Below are 7,952 nucleotides of genomic sequence, written 5' to 3'. Positions count from 1 at the left end.
ACTCATAACGTAACATGTCTCACCACCCTTCGTATACCGCCCCGCCGCCGTGTACCTGCCTTCGATGACTCATTTGTTTTTATCTTTTTTTTTTTTTTTTTTTTTTTTTTTTTTTTTTTTTTTTTTTTTTTTTTTTTTTTTTTTTTTCCTACCTAAGCTGAGAGCCTTGAGAGGCTATGTCAGCGTAACCCTAACTTTAGTAGGTGAGCTCACGGGGCTCAAACCTGACGATGTTGCTAACACGAACCCTAGCAAGAGTCGTGCTTCGCAGAATCTACCACCGGATCGGAAACGCGACCCACTGAGAAGATCCGGCGAGAAACTCAGTGGGCTGTGTCTGAGAGTTAATTTACTCGTCGAGCCCTTCGTCGCAAGCGACGGGTTCGACGAGAACGGTGACCGGTGCTTGAAGTACCTAGAAGCACCGTTAGTGGATCGGGCGGATCCGAGATGACGTGTTTTGGGCGACGTCGACTGCTTTCCATTCTGTCCGCAGGATCGGGAATGTAGTTACCGGCGGCCACGATGAGAGGGTTCTCGTGTCGTGCCGCTTTATCGAAGTGGCGCATGGACGCCGACTGCAGATACTTACTGATGGACTCTAAGTCCAGGTCGTCATGGAGGTCGACGTTCCTGACGAACCACGGGGCTCCGACGGCTATCCTGCAAAAACGGGATTGAATAATTTGGAATGATTTCAAGTGTATGCGGGCCGCGTGAGCGAACACTACACTTGCATAGGTCATGACGGGGCGTATGCAAGTTTTGTAGAGTGTCACCTTATTTCTAAGGGACATTTTACTTCGCCTACATATCATCGGGTAGTGTTTTTATCGATAATGACGTTGCGCCCGCGCAACATGCTCACCGCCCTAGCCGGGCTATGTTTTATGACCCAAACTGCACTGACAAAATAATTCTACTATAGGGTAAAAAAAACACCACACTGAATACCGCCGACCTTGAAAGGTGATGTTGAAGTTTCGGTTGCATTGTTTTTAACTCTGGATATTCATTGTCTGCCACTATTATTTTTATCTGCTACGCAACATTATAGTGCTGCCAAATTTATAAAAATCATGCCATCTTGTTGAAGGAAACTGTAACGTGACTGATTAATATTTATATCTTGTAGAAAGTGTTTAAAAATTCCCTATTTATTTCTCACGTACATAGGTTATTTATTAGGGGATTTTGAAACAACTGAATTGGTGTTAGTATTAAAAACACGTTTAAGTTCCTCGTAATATGGGGTTATTTAATTTTTTTATTAACTTGCAACATTATTCATGTTTTGTGTTCCAAATACTGTTCAGTGTGCTTAGTATGAGTTAACTTTCTCGATAGCGTAAAAGCTAACTCAATTTTGTATGGAGTTGGGACATTTGCCTACGTTTGCCGCTAGGGGCGCTGTTCCAACTGCATACAAATTTGAGTTAACTTTTACGCGATCGAGAAGTTAAAAAACTTGCTTTTTTTGTTTTTTTTTGCCTACCTATGCTGATAGCCTTGAGAGGCTATTTCAGCTTCACCCTAACGTGTGTAGGTGGGCACACGGGGCTCTAACCGGATTTTTGCTAACACTGACCCTAGCAAGAGCAGTGCTTCGCAGAATCTACTACCGGATCGGAAACGCGACCTACTGAGAAGATCCGGCGAGAAACTCAGTGGGCTGTGTCTATGGGTTAATTCGCTCGTCGAGCCCTTCGTCGCAAGCGACGGGTTCGACGAGGACGGTGACCCGTGCTTGTGGTGCCTAAAAGCACCGTTAATGGATCAGGAGGATCCGTAATGACGTGCTTTGGGCGACGTCGACGGTTTACCATTCGTAAAAACTTGCACTAAGCACACTGAACATTGAAATTCCAAAACTGAAACACTGTTATTGCGTAATTAAACAGCTATGATTTTGAAAACACTTCGCAATAGAAGCCAATCTTTCTAAAATAAATGAATTTAATCTTGAGTAATAATGTAAGACACTCATGAGTTCCTATACGAATGGTAGGACAGACGTTTCAATATTAGGCTTTCGGTCTCATACCTCAAGGTCGAAAACGTCTTGTCGTTGTGATATCCACCGCTTGTCTATGTGCTCACTTAAATTGAAAATGTTTGCGTTAAAGATAGATTTATGTGTTAAAATTCGCCCATTTTTATTTAATTGGTAATTAATATTTTTTGGTTCTTTTTTTTTATGAAAAATTCCGTATTTTTCTTACCGTTATGAAAACGAATCACTTGATTACTGAAACATCTATAATATATACAGTGCAAGCTATACAGAAGGTTTACTGATAACCAGAGAACATGACACATCTATAGATAAATGACCAGCCTCGGAGATATCTATGCTATGTAAAAAAATAGGGGTTCCTAAATTGTTTATTTAAATTGAGAAATTAATTAATTGTTTTTAACAATTTTAATTTTAATTTGAGACTATAGCTGTACTCATTAAACCTTCTTTGTGCTGTTGAATACAAAAAATCGGTACCTTTTGCTGCCTTTTTTAGTATTAGTTTTTAATTTACAAAAAACAAACATGTTTTGTATATAAACATATATACGACATATGACTTAGTAAAATTTGTAAATATAATATGATAGTAAAGTTTAAATCCTCGTTGGATTAATGAATATTGTTTAATTTCTTCCATACGTGCGTAATTACATAGTAAAGGTTAACACGATTGTAATTGATTGGAGTTGAGTCTTGTAAGTGTCCACTGACCTCTTAGCCAGCCAACGGATGAGAGAGCATTAGACACAAAGAAAATAATTCAGTATTTTTACCCAATAATATCTCACCTGATAATATTGAAACTTGACAAATGTATTATTCGATTTTGTCTAACAGACTTGACAACTGTCAAATCTATAAATCGAGTATTATTTTGTCTGATAATAATAATTATCAAGTTGTTAATAATACTTTGGAAAACGTTAAATTTCAAGCATGTAAACAGAAGCAGAACTAATAGAACAGAATGCGTACCTATCAACTGATTAGGACGAATTATGTACCGAACGCCTGTGAAGATAATCTAGTTTATTTTGGTTTTTAATGGAAATATTTTCAGTAGAATTGAGGAGTGATCAGTCTCCACATGAAATAACCGTGAAGCCACGGGGACAAGGTTTTTCAATCGAGATTAATCGATAAATTATCAATCGAATAAAACTGGCTTAAAAATCACTATTTATTAATATGATTATTTTATTACAGAAAAGTTAATTTTTGAAAATGCTGATATGAAATAAATCTGAAATGTTTATATAAAATATATTTTTTTGGTGATGAATTCAGCGCTAATCTTATTATAGACTATATTAACTTTTCACTTCGATTCACGGAACTAACTTGTACAACAATAATAACAATAATGTAACAATAATCCGAAGAAAAAAATCGGTATGATTTTGGTTCAAGTAATTTCAAGTTCAGTAATTGGAAAACTACCATTAAGTAATGGTTAATTACAGAGCATAATGCGACTCAGTGACGCACAATGCCGAATTATGCTGAAGCTTAGTTGAGCATTATGCCGCATAATGCGCTCTTGTGCTGTAATTGGATAACGGCCGAAGTGAGCGAGATAGCGGGCGAAATTAAGTGTATTTATTATCTATGGCGAAATGTCTGCTTCTGTTAACACGCTTGCGACTAAGAAGTATATTTTTGAAAAGGTCTTAAGAAGAACTGATTTAGACATAAATGTATATTTAAGTTCGTAAATAATTTATCCGTATTTTTACTAAAATAAAACGGCGTCACTAAAATTGTCTGTCTTTATTTTATTTAATCAAAAAGTGAATTGTAATATCGATTGCGATGCATTTTCACCACAGTTTATTTTTAGTTAATTTTATTAGGTATAGAGGTTAAATGGTTGGGTGCCTTATCTAACCGCGACGGGGCAATGCAAAGCCGCCGTCGCCCGAAAAATGTTTCGTCAGATTCCCTGGATTCACTCTCCGTGCTTTTAGGACCCTCAACCACCGGTCACCGTCCTCGTCGAACTCTCCGTCGTAATCGACGAGCGAACTAACCCATAGACACAGCCCAGTGAGCTTCTCGCCGGATCTTCTCAGTGGGTCGCGTTTCCGATCCGGTCGTAAATTCTACGAAGCATTGCTCTTGCTGGGGCTCCCTGCGTGCGCCGTATTCCTCAGTGCTGAGGGTCGTCACCTTTACGGAGCACTTTTGTTAGGACTATGTTCCTCCCTTCCTCCCTGTCCACGCAGTGGATAGCAACATTGATACTTAAGTCCAAAGTCGTCTTAATTTGATCGGACTAGCGCATGGGACTACGCCCTTTAGGCCCCTTTCCTTCCACTTTACCGGTGATGAGAAGTCTTTCGAGATTGTCACCCTTTTTCCTGGCAACGTGACCGAAAAACTAAAATCCTACGTAGGCAAATGGTGGAGAGTCTAAAAGAGACGCTTAGTTCTTCCAGGATTGATGCGTTTGTCCGATGCGCCGTCCAGGGAATCCGCAGCAATTTTCTCCAGCACCACATCTCAAACGCATCGACCCGACTTCGAATTATTGCGGGGGCTAGTGTTAGCAAATTCTTTCAAGTTAAGCCTGTGCGCTCACTTACCCGTCCGGGTGTATCTCGAATAGCTTTTATGCTACCAGCGAATATGTAGGAGAAAAAATGGGTGTACTGGTTAAAAGTTTTTATCCGAGCCCCTAGATGTCACAATGAGAATGTAACCACTCACCTTGAGACGTTACATATAAGTCTCAACTATAGCTGCTGTCTCATCGTTCAAATGTGACTCTTTACAGCTTCTCTAAATACATTCTCAAATCAATGAGCGATCGATTTGGAGGACCTGTGAGCTCAAGATGTCTACCACCAGAAAATCAATAAATTTATACGTTTTAAGATAAATAATTTAGAAAATATAATGATTCGTAGCAAACAAGGGTTGAAGTTCAAATCTTGAGGCAGGTCATCTATACTAATATTATAAAGAGGAAAGATTTATTTGTTTGTTTGTTTCGAATAGGCTCCGAAACTACTGGACCGATTTGAAAAATTCTTTTTCCATTAGAAGCCGACATTGTCCCTGATGAACATAGGCTACTTTTTTTAATTTTTTTTTAATATTTTTTTTTTTGTTTCATATGTGTTTTAATGTTTCCGAAGCGAAGCGAGGGCGGGTCGCTAGTTATTTTATAAAAATGAAACTTTAAATCTTTTAGTGCTGAGCTTAGTTTCACATATTTTACAGAAATTGCTAAAGGATTTTTGAAAAGAAGTACTTTAAAAAGAAATGTAACTCAACAAACATTAATGTTAAATTCACAGAAAAATAATTTTAAACGGATTATAAATGTAATTAACTTATTAAAAATGTTATACAAGCGCGCGCTAAGAATGTCCGTATAGGTACCGATAACTAATACCTACAATCAAACTGGGTAAATAGTCAGTATTCCGACGCTGTGCACTTTATACGCATTAATAGAGAGTCGATATATCAACAGTTCGTGCTCAAAGGGTAAATAAGGTTTTTTTTCTTGCAAAGCGTTCGGTCAGGTTTGAAGGATGGAATAGTTGTTTAGTGAAATCTGAGACTCGACTTCTTGTCAACGCGAGTCGGCCATGGGCTGCGATAATCGCAATGCCAGGTCAAGGCCAACTTTGATCTACTTTGCCCGTCTGAGTTTGTTTTCATTTTTCATCCTTAAATCAGATTGCTTTTGTGATAGGGAATGATGTGTATAAGAGATGCGACATCTTCAACATTTATATTATATATATTTTGAATTATAAATAGAAAAATAAATATATAGACACACTCAAACACAGCCCACTGAGTTTCTCGCCGGATCTTCTGATCTTCTCAGTGGGTCACGTTTCCGATCCGGTGGTAGATTCTACGAAGCACGGCTCTTGCTTCGTTCGTGTTAGCAACGTCGTCAGGTTTGAGCCCCGTGAGCTCACCTACTAGTAAATGTTACACTGAAATAGCCTCTCAAGGCTCTCAGCTAGATAGGAAAAAAAAAAGAAAAAAAGGTTGCGCTGGCCTGTAACAGGTATACTACGCGCGTGCGTTCGAGTGCCACGCATTCACTCTCGCTCTGTCTCTTTCTATTCCATGGTAGCGTTAAACGTTTAACGTAACCTTGTTGGAAGACGCATTAGAAGTTTCACTTCAAAAAAGTATGTATATTTTTTTAATAAATGAAATGTTATTTTGTTCCTTCATTATATAAATAAATAATCGTTGACAAATCACACACGGTCATCTAGTCCCAAACTAGGATTCGCTGTACTATGGGAACTAGAGACTGACTTAAATACGTTTAAAAAAGCACATTAACAAATATGTCTTATATGATTGTGCCGATTATATAAAACATATTATGTGACAGAGAGTGAGTATTGGGATGACGGCTGATAGAAAAGAATGGAAGAGAAAATTAACTGTGCCGACCTCACCTAGTGGGATAAGGTGGAGAAAAAGAAGAAAATGATTGTGCGGATTGTTTCTTGAAGGGTTGCATTTATTACTTGGCCTGGTTAAAAGAATACGGTGACCCGGTTTTATTACATATAAACTTCGTCGGTAGTCGACAAAGATAAGCACTTTTTCTTAAACATTATCAAGCCTTCGAAGGCAAGGTCATTTTAATTTATTGCTCGAGGTGTTGTTTTGTTGATTTTTAATAACTTAATTTAATTTCGTAGTTTTAGATTAGACGTTTGTTGATAGCGGTCGAGGTTATTAAATTGTTATAAAAAATTTAGTAGGTAGTTTCTAGCGCGCTACACTAAACTTTTTCTTGACAGTTTTTTTCCCCTACTTATGCTGATAGTCTTAAGAGGCTATTTCAGCTTCGCCCTAACATGTAGGTGAGCTCACGGGGCTCAAACCAGAGTGTCGTTAACACTGGCTCTAGGAAGAGTAGTGCTTCGCAGAATCTACCATCGGATCGGAAACGCGACCCACTAAGAAGATCCGGCGAGAAACTCAGTGAGCTGTGTCTGTGGGTTAATTCGCTCGTCTAGACCTTCGTCGCAAGCGATGGGTTCCGGACTTTGTCAGTAGCGACTAGCTGATGTGCGGGATACGAGGCCGGCAACCGATGCCTAATGGCTTGATCACACGTACCGAGCAAATGGGCGAGACAGTGCTCTCGGCCGAGTACTCGGTGCGTATAAACATAGCGCCGAGCGCTCGGCCGAACGAAGTAGCGAGCCAGTAGCTTGACTTCCGTTCTACTTACTAGGCCGAGTGTATGCTGTCCCGCACTGTCTCGCTCGCTCTCTCGGCAGGTCTGACCGTGTACCGTCTCGCCACTCGGATACATGATTGTTATCACGTCGCCGCGCGCGCCGTTTTTGACATTTTTATCTTTAAAACAACTCCAAATAAAATAACAATACACCATGTCTGAAAATAAAAAATAAATCAAATAAAATAACAATCCAGTATTGCTCTTTTTCCAACAATTCCTTTAATTTTTCTGCTAATGGTGGAATGAGTAACTTTATATATTTTCCAATAATCTTTTTACGATCCATCGTGTCCGAATTAAAGTCTCACTAGAACTGAACTGACTGTGCTAATTTCAAAACACGTGTGATCAGTTACTCGCTTACATCACTGTCTCGGCCGAGAAATATTTTACTGTCTCGCCCGTTTGCTCGGTACGTGTGATCAAGCCATATGGGATTTATCATACTAGCCATAGATATAATACACTTAATTTACTAGCGAACTGCGAGCGTTCTCAAAGCGGAGCGGGCGCGCAACGAACACGCCGCGCGTGCGCAGCGACTCCCTTGCGCATGCGCAGCGAGATCGCTGTCGTATGGCGTAGAGTGGCGTAGACGCCATTTTGTACTGTCTCTTACGAATGCCAACCCGTCTACCATGCTCCACTCCAGTCCGTGCGTCTTCATGACTTAAGTCAGTAGTAGGTACT

The sequence above is a fragment of the Bombyx mandarina genome, chromosome 09 (assembly GCF_030267445.1).
Source record: "Bombyx mandarina strain Sakado chromosome 09, ASM3026744v2".
Classification (NCBI taxonomy): domain Eukaryota; kingdom Metazoa; phylum Arthropoda; class Insecta; order Lepidoptera; family Bombycidae; genus Bombyx; species Bombyx mandarina.
This window is presented reverse-complemented; position numbering follows the sequence as displayed.